The sequence below is a fragment of the Entelurus aequoreus genome, linkage group LG28 (genome assembly GCF_033978785.1).
Source record: "Entelurus aequoreus isolate RoL-2023_Sb linkage group LG28, RoL_Eaeq_v1.1, whole genome shotgun sequence".
Taxonomy (NCBI): Eukaryota; Metazoa; Chordata; class Actinopteri; order Syngnathiformes; family Syngnathidae; genus Entelurus; species Entelurus aequoreus.
Genome location: NC_084758.1, coordinates 17,211,107 through 17,224,300, shown reverse-complemented (window position 1 = coordinate 17,224,300; position 13,194 = coordinate 17,211,107). Strand labels below are relative to the sequence as shown.

Genomic DNA, 13,194 nt, shown 5'->3' with positions numbered 1-13,194 from the left:
GAACTTCCACCGGGTCAAATTCGTTACGTCACGAGTGACGCATCTGTCCTCATTTTCAAAATGGAGGAAGCTGCTTTCAGTAGTTTACAATCGCACAAAGGAAAAAAGATAAAGAGCTTTTCAGTAGGATTTAAGGTCCAAGCTATTGAATACCGGTACAGTATGCTAAAGAGAACAGTAAGCAGCTATGTTTTATTAATATACCGTATCTGCGTGTGTGAAATACTGTATAAGTCATTAAATGACTCCCGCCTCCTGGTGGTAGAGGGCGCTGCCGCGCTAGTGATCCTTCTTGCGACTTCCGGTACTGCAGAAGAAGGGAACACACGCAGCAAGAGATTTTTTTTCTTCCTTTTAACAAGGAGGATTACATACCGGTATCTAAAATAAAACAGTTTTCTAAACAGGACTTTCAATCGAAGCAGGAGGTAATAATTAAAGGAATATCTCCATCGAAACAGAGACTTTTAAAACTGAAGAAAGAAAATAAGGAAGACTTCTATAAACAAGTTATCGATTGCTTTTGGTCAGAAGGAGCTGCAAATGGACTCCATTTATAAGTACAGGTAAGACCATAATAACGTTTTTTTAATTAAATGTGCTTTTCATGATGGTATGCTTACATCACACTCAAAGCGCACGCCTAAATTTTATGGATTCCTTTTGGTAAACGCCGGAGTGAGAAGAGGTTTTAAAATAATTACCGCATGCACGGCCATCCCGCCGGTTTCCGGTAAACGCAGGAGTGACAGGAGGTTTTAAATTAATTAACGCCCCTGCGGCTATTCAAGGAATACGGTAATCATTTAAATAATCGATTAATCATTGACTATTTTTTAAGATTAGTTGACTATTCATTCAAATATTCGACTAATCATTCCCTGTTATGATTAGTTGACTAATCATTTAAATTGTCAACATATCATTGGCTATTTTTATGATTAGTCGACTAATCATTTAAATAGTCGACTAATCATGCAGTGTTGTTATGATTAGTTGACTAGTCATTTAAATAGTCAACATATCATTGACTATGTTTAAGATTAGTTGACTATTCATTTAAATAGTCAACTAATCATTGACTATTGTTATGATTGGTTGACTAATCGTTGACTATTTTTTACAATTCACTGACTAATCACTTAAATAGTCGACTATTTATTGACTATTTTGTATGATGAGTTGACTATTCATTTAAATGGTCAACAACTCATTGATTTTGTATGATTAGTCGACTAATCATTTAAATAGTCAACTAATCATTGACTATCGTTTAAGATTAGTTGACTTTTCATTTAAATAGTCGACTAATCTTTCACTATTGTTATGATTAGTTGACTAATCATTTAAATAGTCAACATATCATTGACTATTTTTCTAATTAGTCAACTAATCCTTTAAATAGTCGACTAATCATTGACTATGTTTTAGGATTAGTTGACTATTCATTTAAATAGTTGACCAACTTATTGACTATTTTTATTATTAGTCGAATAATCATTTAAATAGTCGACTAATCATTGAATATATATATATATATATATATATATATATATATACATATATATATATATATATTTTTTTTTTTTTTATTATTTATTTAGATTAGTTGATTATTTATTTAAATACTCGACTGAGAAACAATATACACACTGAAAGTATATATATAATTGGGGGTTAAATCACCAAAAATGATTCTCGGGCGCGGCCAACAATGCTGCTCACTGCTCCCCTCACCTCCCAGGGGGTGATCAAGGGTGATGGGTCAAATGCAGAGAATAATTTCGCCACACCTAGTGTGTGTGTGACAATCATTGGTACTTTAACTTTAACTTAAAGCTTATTGATATATCAGATAGTAGGAGGGTTTCTTTACCCTTGGCGTTCATATTTCGCTGTTTTTTGCATTTTTGTTGTGTTTCGCTTGATTGTAAAATAAGTCGATCAAGAGGGGTTTTGATTTTCGTATATGGTCAATATTCAGTGTTTTATTGTTCATAGTTAATATTGTAAATCCCACATTCTTTTTTTTAAATGTACATTCTGGGTGTCTCATTCAGTAAAAAAAGTTAAAATTCCAATCTGTTTTTTTCAGGCGGTCCGTCATAAATTTAGCATTCAGACATTATTGTGAGGTTTTGTATTAGTGTTCCAAAAAATAGATATACCGGCCCCCCAGACACCTTTTTTTCTCTACATTTTGGCCCACCCGAGGCAAAATAATTGCCCAGGCCTAGGTCCAGGACTTGCTGCAGGTAGCGTCTGTGAGCAGATAGTACTGTATCATGTCTTTCGGACTTATCAGGTCGGTGGTGCATTCTTCGCTCACATTAATTTTGGACCGCCATATAAAAATGTGGTGTGTTATTCCAAACACACTGCAAGGACCGTCCGTGTCGCTGATTGATCGAACGCCACACGCCATGCGCATTTTGACACATCCGTTCATAGCAGAGATGTCTGATAATGGCTTTTTTGCTGATATTCCGATATTGTCCAACTCTTAATCAACCGATACCGATATATACAGTCGTGGAATTAACACATTATTATTAGGGATGTCCGATAATGGCTTTTTGCCGATATCCGATATGCCGATATTGTCCAACTCTTTAATTACCGATACCGATATCAACCGATACCGATATCAACCGATATATACAGTCGTGGATTTAACACATTATTATGCTTAATTTGGACAACCAGGTATGGTGAAGAGAAGGTACTTTTTTAAAAAATGAATCAAATAAAATAAGATAAATACATTTAAAACATTTTCTTGAATAAAAAAGAAAGTAAAACAATACAAAAACAGTTACATAGAAACTAGTAATTAATGAAAATTTGTAGAATTAACTGTTAAAGGTTAGTATTATTAGTGGACCAGCAGCACGCACAATCATGTGTGCTTACGGACTGTATCCCTTGCAGACTGTATTGATATATATTGATATATAATGTAGGAAGCAGAATATTAATAACAGAAAGAAACAACCCTTTTGTGTGAATGAGTGTGAATGGGGGAGGGAGGTTTTTTGGGTTGGTGCACTAATTGTAAGTGTATCTTTTGTTTTTTATGTGGATTTAATAAAAAAAAACAAAAAAAAAACAACGATACTGATAATAAAAAAACGATACCAATAATTTCCGATATTACATTTTAACGCATCTCTAATTATTATGCCTAATTTTGTTGTGATGGCCCACTGGATGCATTAAACAATGTAACAAGGTTTTCCAAAAATAAATCAACTCAAGTTATGGGGAAAAAAAATGCCAACATGGCACTGCCATATTTATTATTGAAGTCACAAAGTGCATTATTTTTTTTTAACATGCCTCAAAACAGCAGCTTGGAATTTGGGACATGCTCTCCCTGAGAGAGCATGAGGAGGTTGAGGTGGGCGGGGTTGAGGTTGGGGTGTGTATATTGTAGTGTCCCGGAAGAGTTAGTGCTGCAAGGGGTTCTGGGTATTTGTTCTGTTGTGTTTATGTCAGGGGTGTCCAAAGTGCGGCCCGGGGGCCATTTGTGGCCCGCAGCTCGGTTTTTATTGGCCCGCGACACATTCTATAGACCAACTAAACAGGTCCCAAATTAGAACAAAATACTGTGAAAAATTGAACGGGACCAAATCCCCCCAAAATGGGACCTGAAAACCAAAATGGCCGACAACCTGGGCGTCTTACTGTATGAGGTCTTTGATGATTTCCGCGTGTCCCGTCACGATGAAAAAGTGTACACGTTTCTTGTGAGACATGATATGTTTTTGATTGTACTAAAGCCCTCAAAAGCGTTTCAGTTGACGGTATAATAGCAATATTAGTATATGCAAGGCAAGGCAAGGCAAGGCAACTTTATTTGTATAGCGCTTTTCATACACAAGGCAGACTCAAAGTGCTTCACAGACAACAAAGTGAAATGAAAGAAAATAAAAGCAAAATTAAAATGCAGACAATAAAAATAAAAACAGTGCAGACGTTAAAAGTTAAAAGATTTAGCTGAAAGCTAAGGTGAACATAAAAGTCTTCAGTCTAGTTTTAAAAGTAGTGAGAGTTGGGGAGAGTCTGACATCTTCAGGAAGTTTATTCCAGCTATGTGTTGCATAGTGACTGAATGATGATCTCCCTTGATTTGAGTTTACTCTTGGAACCGCTAACAGATTGGTCTCAGAAGATCTTAGTGATCTAGAGGGCGTATATAGTGGGAGCATATCAGTGATATACTTGGGCCCTAGACCATGTAGTGATTTATATGTGAGCAGGAGGATTTTGAAATCTATTCTCTGATGTACAGGGAGCCAATGTAAGGATTTAAGAATTGGTGTAATGTGCTCACATTTTTTGGTCTTTGTTAGAACTCTAGCAGCAGCGTTCTGAACAAGCTGTAGCTGCCTGACAGTTTTTTTGGGAAGACCTGCAAGGAGACCATTACAATAGTCTAGCCTACTGGTAATAAAGGCATGTACAAGTTTTTCTAAGTCTTGAGCTGACATGAGCCCTCTAAGTCTTTTTACATTTTTGAGGTGATAGTAGGCCGATTTTGTTACTGATTTGATGTGACTGTCGAAATGTAAATCAGAATCTAAAATAACCCCAAGATTTCTGGCTTTATTTGAGGTTTTCAGGGACAGTGATTGAAGGTGTTGGATGACTTTAAACCTTTCTTTTTTAGCACCAAAAACAATTATCTCAGTTTTATCTTCATTTAGTTGTAGGAAATTTTGGCACATCCAGTGTTTGACTTGCTCAATGCACTGGCACAGAAGATCTATGGGGCGATAGTCATTTGGTGATAGCGCTACATAGATTTGGGTGTCATCGGCATAGCAATGATGGTCAATGTTATTATTTTGCATGATTTGTCCTAGTGGGAGCATATAGATGTTAAATAAAGTCGGCCCCAAGATTGAACCTTGGGGGACTCCACACGTTACGTTGGTTGGTTCTGATACAAAGTCACCAATGGAAACAAAATAGTTCCTATCTTGTAGATATGACTTGAACCAGCTTAAAACTGTGCCTGAGATCCCCACCCAGTTTTCCAACCTGTCCAAAAGTATTGAGTGGTCGACAGTGTCAAATGCAGCACTGAGGTCCAAAAGCATTAATACTGAAGTTTTGCCAGAGTCTGTGTTTAGACGGATGTCATTTATAACTTTAAGAAGGGCCGTCTCTGTGCTATGAAGAGGTCGAAATCCTGACTGGAAGTTGTTGTGGCAGCCAGTAGAAGCCAAGAAGTGATTTAGTTGTTGGAGGACAACTTTCTCAATTATTTTACTTATGAATGGTAGATTTGAAATTGGTCTGTAGTTGTTGATAACAGAGGCATCTAGGCTCTGCTTTTTTAGAAGAGGTTTAATGACTGCAGTTTTGAAAGCCTTCGGGAAATTGCCCGATTTAATAGAATTATTAACTATATGCAAGCTTACTTTAGAGCACAGTTAACATACATACATATAAAATCATTATTAAAATAATCAGGGATTATTTCATTGCTTTATCTACAACACCAAGCTAAGATGTAGATGTTTTGTTTTCAAATTTTAGCATATGTTCACCTACATTGTTTTGGTTTGAGTATTTTTCATATACAAAATGTATAAAAGTGGCCCTCGCATCCTTCATTTTTTCTCTTTGTGGCCCTCGCTGGAAAATGTTTGGACACCTCTGGTTTATGTTGTGTTACGGTGCGGATGTTCTCCCGAAATGTGTTTGTCATTCTTGTTTGGTGTGGGTTCACAGTGTGGCAGTGTTAAAGTTGTTTATACGGCCACCTTCAGTGTGACCTGTATGGCTGTTGACCAAGTATGCCTTGCATTCACTTGTGTGTGTGAAAAGCCGTAGATATTATGTGACAAAGGCAGTGCCTTTAAGGTTTATTGGCGCTCTGTACTTCTCCCTACGTCCGTGTACACAGCGGCGTTTTAAAAAGTCATACATTTTACTTTTTGAAGCCGATACCGATAATTTCCGATATTACATTTTAAAGCATTTATCGGCCGATAATATCGTCAGTCCGATATTATCGGACGTCTCTAGTTCATAGTGATATTTTGTACATGCAAGGACATGTATGTTATCCTTAAATTCAATAGATTTTTCATATAATACAAAATAAATGAATACCGTATTTTTCGGAGTATAAGTCGCACCTGCCGAAAATGCATAATAAAGAAGGAAAAAAACATATAAGTCGCACTGGAGTATAAATCGCATTTTTGGGGGAAATGTATTTGATAAAAGCCAACACCAAGAATAGACATTTGAAAGGCAATTTCAAATAAATAAAGAATAGTGAACAACAGGCTGAATAAGTGTACGTTATATGAGGCATAAATAACCAACTGAGAACGTGCCTGGTATGTTAACGTATTAATCATATTATGGCAGGGGTGTCCAAACTTTTTCCACTGAGGGCCGCACACTGAAAAATCAAAGCAAGCGGGGGCCATTTTGATATTTTTTATTTTAAAAACCAATACAATAAATGTATAAAAAAATATACATTCAGGCCTCCACTCAGGCTTGATCCTGTGAACCCAAAGAGTTTTGGTCAAAAAAATATAAAAAATGTGTCATTATTTAGTATTATTATTATTATTCAAAGTTTAAATCTCTAGATCAACATTAGGTCTATCTGTCAACAAAACGTTTTTAAACATGTAAGTTGTATGCCCTTTTTGTCAAAGAAAACCCAGGTTTTTTTATGGAAAAAAACAACACCAAATATGCAATATTTTCCCCTAATTAAATTTTAAAGTAGAATATTTGAGATTATAAAATAATCGGAGCCTTAAAAAGGTCAATAACTCATAACAACATTGACATTTTTTGAGCAATGACATGCGCAAAAAAAAAATCCCACTAAGATTATTGGGGATCCAAAACGGTCCTACTCATTAAAGTATTAAAAAATAAATTATACTTTTTTTTTTACTGATTACTTTTAGCACAATAAGAGAGATCTGTCCGTCAATTCTAAGTTTTATTCTTGTTTGTTTTTTTGTTTGTTCGTTTTAGGCCCTTCTTTAAAAAAAAACAACAGCTCAGTTTTTTATATGGCAAACACAAAATATGCAACATTTTCCACAAAGAATATCTCAAAGTGCAATATTTAATGTGACGTAATTGGAGCCTTGAATAGGTCAATAATTCATAATAACATTGATTTTGATTAAACATTATTTTTTAAAGAAATAAACAGCCTGCATGGCAGCTTTGTGTTATTAGAGTAAACATTGCAACATTTTCTTGTTACATTTCACCTGTTTGCTCTTTTATACCACGTTTTTTTGTTTTTTTTTATCGTATTGTGTCGTGGGGCCGTTAAAAAATGACCTGCGGGCCGCACTTTGGACACCCCTGTATTATGGTAAGAGTCATTCAAATAACTATAATATATAGAACATGCTATACGTTTACCAAACAATCTGTCACTCCTAATCGCTAAATCCCATGAAATCTTATACATCTAGTCTCTTACGTGAATGAGCTAAATAATATTATTTGATATTTTACGCTAATGTGTTAATAATTTCACACATAAGTCACACCCCCGGCCAAACTATAAAAAAAACTGTGACTTTTAGTCCGAAAAATATAATAGTATGTTATACTCCTCTGACACCACCAGATGGCAGTATAAGTGTCCACATAAGCGGCCATAAGACCCCAATTCAGTAGTGTACACAATTTTGGAAATAAGAGCTAAAAGGTGCTGTCCACGCATGTGGCCAACTAAGCCTTTAGTTAAGTCAACATGACCACCATCTTTGTAGTTAAAGTTCCGTGTTGACGATGTGCACCCTGAACTCCATTGTAAAAATATAAATAATATTATTTGATATTTTACGGTAATGTGTTAATAATTTCACACATAAGTCGCTTCTGAGTATAAGTCACACTAAACTACGAAAAAAACTGCGACTTTTAGTCCGAAAAATACGGTAAATAAAATTATTTTAGAAGCGCCACTGAGCCCTTGAACACGCCAACACGGTGGAAACAAGACGAGTATTTCCCGCGTAATAAAGACGGCGGTTAGCGACGGCACGCTCGCGAGGCCCCTCAACGGTCGCCGCCGTGCTTTATGACATGATTTGCGCCCACGAGGGCCCGGGCAATCCTCGCTAATGGCCGCCAGAGTCCCAATCAATAATAGATCATCTATGTTAAAACACTTCAGCCTCGCCGGCTAACGCCCGACTTGGGATTCTGCCGCCTCGCCGGCGAGCGCGCCCGCGTGCCCTGGGTCCGGTTAATCCAGTTAGTGTCCCGGTAAGTGACGGCCCCCGGCGTGATGATGAATGGTAATTTAGATTCAACATAACTGGACTAACGAGCGCACTAATGACTGCAAAGCGAGGCCGGACAGCTCGCGCTGGGCGGCCCGGCGCCGCGCATGCCAATGAGGCGCTCGCACACATGCGGCGTGGAGTGCTTTAATAAATGCGTGCACACTCGCGATTGTGTATATACTGTACGTGTGTGTGTGTGTGTGTACTTAATGAGCGGTGGAGAGCAGCCTAATATGAAACTGATTAATTAATCAGGATTCAGATGTCCTAACCAGTCGGATTAGATGGCTTTTTTCCCCCTTCATTGATCTTTCAACTTTTTAAAAAATGTTCTCTCTCTCTCTCACAACACAACTGATTAATGAGAGCAGAAGAGAAGCGCTCCGTCATGTTTTTTTTGTTGTTTTTTTCCTTTAGAAAATAGACAAAGTCGCTTTCATTGTTCCTCATTCCTGATTTCAGTTCATGTTCTGCACTGCAAAAAGTCAGTGTTCAAAAACAAGGAAAAAAAATACAAAAATGAGGGGTATTTTACTTGAATTAAGCAACATTATCTGTCAATAGAACAAGAAAATTTGGCTTGTCAAGACTTTCCAAAACAAGTCAAATTAGCTAACCCTAATGAACCCAAAAATAGCTTCAAATAAGTATATTCTCACTAATAACAAGTGCACTTTTCTTGGTAGAAAAAAAACAACCTTTTTGCTCAATATGTTGAAAAATATTCTTAAATGAAGTAAATGCTAGTGCCATTATCTTGACATAATGATATGCACTCGGCATCATGATTTTTTTTTTCATGCTTGAAGTAAGAAATGATTACTTTAAAAAAGTAGTTTTATACTTGTGAGTGTTGATGACACAACAGTTGATATTCTAGTTTCAAGCATGTTTTACTCAATATAGCTCATCAAATCTCAGCAACAAGCTGTCATATCTTACTGAGATCATTTAGGACAGGGGTGTCCAAAGTGCGGCCCGGGGGCCATTTGTGGCCCGCATGTCATTTTTTTACGGCCCCACGGCACATTTTAAAAATACGATTGAAAAAAATAAAAAACATGATAAGTGGTATAAAAGAGCAAACAGGTGAAATGTAACAAGAAAATGTCGCAATGTTTACTCTAATAACACAAAGCTGCCATGCAGGCTGTTTCTTTCTTTAAAAAATAATAATGAAAAAAAATTAGGGATGTCCGATAATGGCTTTTTGCCGATATCCGATATTCCGATATTGTCCAACTCTTTAATTACCGATACCGATATCAACCGATACCGATACTGATATATACAGTTGTGGAATTAACACATTATTATGCCTAATTTTGACAACCAGGTATGGTGAAGATAAGGTCCTTTTTTTTTTTAAATTAATAAAATAAAATAAGATAAATAAATTAAAAACATTTTCTTGAATAAAAAAGAAAGTAAAACAATATAAAATCAGTTACATAGAAACTAGTAATTAATGAAAATTAGTAAAATGAACTGTTAAAGGTTAGTACTATTAGTGGACCAGCAGCACGCACAATCATGTGTGCTTACGGACTGTATCCCTTGCAGACTGTATTGATATATATTGATATATAATGTAGGAACCACAATATTAATAACAGACGGAAACAACCCTTATGTGTGAATGAGTGTAAATGGGGGAGGAAGGTTTTTTGGGTTGGTGCACTAATTGTAAGTGTATCTTGTGTTTTTTATGTTGATTTAATTAAAAAAAAAAAAAAAAACGATACCGATAATAAAAAAAAACGAAACCGATAATTTCCGATATTACATTTTAAAGCATTTATCTCTAATCAAAATCAATGTCATTATGAATTATTGACCTATCCAAGGCTCCAATTACGTCACATTTGAGATATTTTTGGGGAAAATGGTGCATATTTTGTGTTTGCCATATAAAAAACTGAGCTGTTTTTTTTAAGGGCCTAAAACGAACAAACGAAAAACATAAACAACAATAAAACGTATAGTTGACAGATAGATCTGAAGTTGATCTCGGTATTATTGTGTTAAAAGTAAACAGTAAAAAAAATATATAATTTATTTTTTAACACTATAATTATTTGGATCCCCAATAATTTTAGTGTGATTTGTTTTTGAGTGTCATTGCTCAAAAAATAATAATGAATTAAAAGCATTGTTGTTATGAGTTATTGACCTTTTAAGGCTCCAATTATTATATAATCTCAAATATTCCACTTAAAAATTTTATTATGTGAAAATATTGCATATTTTGGTTTTTTTCCATAAAAAAACAGGGTTTTCTTTGACAAAAAGAGCATACAACTTAAATATTTAAAACCGTTATATTGACAGATAGACCTAATGTTGATCTAGAGATTTAAAACTTGAATAATAATACAAATAATAATACTGAATAATGACACATTTTTAATATTTTTTTGACCAAAACCTTTTGCGGTCCCCGGGATCAAGCCTGAGTGGAGGCCTAAATGTATATTTTTTATACATATATTGTATTGGTTTTTAAAATAAAATTTTAATTTTAGTGTGATTTGTTTTTGAGTGTCATTGCTCAAAAAATAATAATGAATTAAAAGCATTGTTGTTATGAGTTATTGACCTTTTAAGGCTCCAATTATTATATAATCTCAAATATTCCACTTAAAAATTTTATTATGTGAAAATATTGCATATTTTGGTTTTTTTCCATAAAAAAACAGGGTTTTCTTTGACAAAAAGAGCATACAACTTAAATATTTAAAACCGTTATATTGACAGATAGACCTAATGTTGATCTAGAGATTTAAAACTTGAATAATAATACAAATAATAATACTGAATAATGACACATTTTTAATATTTTTTTGACCAAAACCTTTTGCGGTCCCCGGGATCAAGCCTGAGTGGAGGCCTAAATGTATATTTTTTATACATATATTGTATTGGTTTTTAAAATAAAAAATATCAAAATGGCCCCCGCTTGCTTTGATTTTTCAGAATGCGGCCCTCAGTGGAAAACGTTTGGACACCCCTGATCTAGGACCAAAACACTTAAAACAAGTAAAACACTCTAACATAAAATCTGCTTAGTGAGAATAATTATCTTACCAGACAGAAAATAAGCAAATATCACCCTTATTTGACATATTTAATCTTACTTAGATTTCAGTTTTTGCAGTGTGGGCTCAGGTGGTGAAGTCTTCCAGTCAAAGACTGTACAACGTCAACATGTACAACCTTTTGTTTACCTTTTCTGTTAGTTGTGTACAGTATACCGGTATTAGTATAGTACCGCGATATTAATGAATCATGTTCTGTACTATACCGCCTCTAAAAAGTACCGCCTGACCCCGTCGTCGTCACGTCATGACATTGCTGGTTTTACGAGCAGAGGAGCATGTTCGGCAGCGCACAATCACAGAGTACTTACAAGCAGACACAGTGTGTAGACAGAAAAGGGAGAACAGATGCATTTTGGCTTAAAAACTAACGATAAAGGTCAGGTTATAACACTGAAACGCCCTCAGGAAGAGGTGCTTTAAGACATGGCTAGCTAGCTAGCGACTAATGTCCATCCGCAGTCTGCAGTGTTGTAGCTACTTCTAAATCACTAATCCTCGTCTCCATGGCAACAAATAAAGTAAGTTTCTTACAAGTATCATCCCCGCAGGGATGATACTTGCTTCACTACACACCGTAGCTGACCGGCGTCACAATGTAAACAAACGCCATTGGTGGATCTACACCTGACATCCACTGTAATGATACCAAGTACAGGAGCGTATCTAGTCAAAATTACTATGATTACATCGATATTTTTTAGAATCACAAAATCTCTTTTCCATTTTTTTTTTTTTATATTCTTTTTATACACTCACTTTTTATATACTTTTATACACTTTTTATACACATTTTTATATTATTTTTATACACTCAGGAAATAGGTGGATCTACACTTGACATCCACTGTAATGATAGCAAGTACAATAGCGTATCTAGTCGATACTAGCATGATTACACAAATATTTTTTATTGTTATACAATCTTTCTTTCTTTAAAAAAATATATATATCATGTTTATAAAGTCAGGAAGTATGTCCCTGGACACATGAGGACTTTGAATATGACCAATGTATGATCCTGTAACGACTTGGTATCAGATTGATACCCAAGTTTGTGGTATCATCCAAAACTAATGTAAAGCATCCAAACAACAGAAGAATAAGTGATTATTATATTTTAACAGAAGTGTGGATAGAACATGTTAAAAGAGAAAGTAAGCAGATATTAACAGTAAATGAACAAGTAGATTAATAATTAATTTTTACAGCTTGTCTTTAATAATGTTGACAAAATAATAGGTAGATAAATGACACAATATGTTACTGCATATGTCAGCAGACTAAATAAGGAGCCTTTGTTTGTTTACTTACTAATAAAAGACAAGTTTAGTCTAGTATGTTCACTATTTTATTTAAGGACACACTTGCAATAACAAACTCCCCTGAAGAGCAGGGAAACCTCCGAAACAGGCATGTAGGGATGAAATAGCCTCTGCGTCTATATATATATATATATATATATATATATATATATATATATATATATATATATATATATATATATATATATACCGTATTTTTCGGACTATAAGTCACAGTTTTTTTCATAGTTTGGCCGGGGGTGTGACTTATACTCAGGAGCGACTTATGTGTGAAATTATTAACACATTAGCGTAAAATATCAAATAATATTATTTAGCTCATTCACGTAAGAGAATAGACGTATAAGATTTCATGGGATTTAGCGATTAGCAGTGACAGATTGTTTGGTAAACGTATAGCATGTTCTATATGTTATAGTTATTTGAATGACTCTTACCATAATATGTTACGTTAACATACTAGGCACGTTCTCA

The 13,194-nt window shown here is 34.9% G+C and overlaps 1 protein-coding gene across 1 annotated transcript in view; it reads left to right on the top strand.

Annotated features, from left to right (window-relative positions):
• Window positions 1-13,194, top strand: part of slit3 (slit homolog 3 (Drosophila)) — a 672,803-nt gene that overhangs the window by 369,718 nt on the left and 289,891 nt on the right.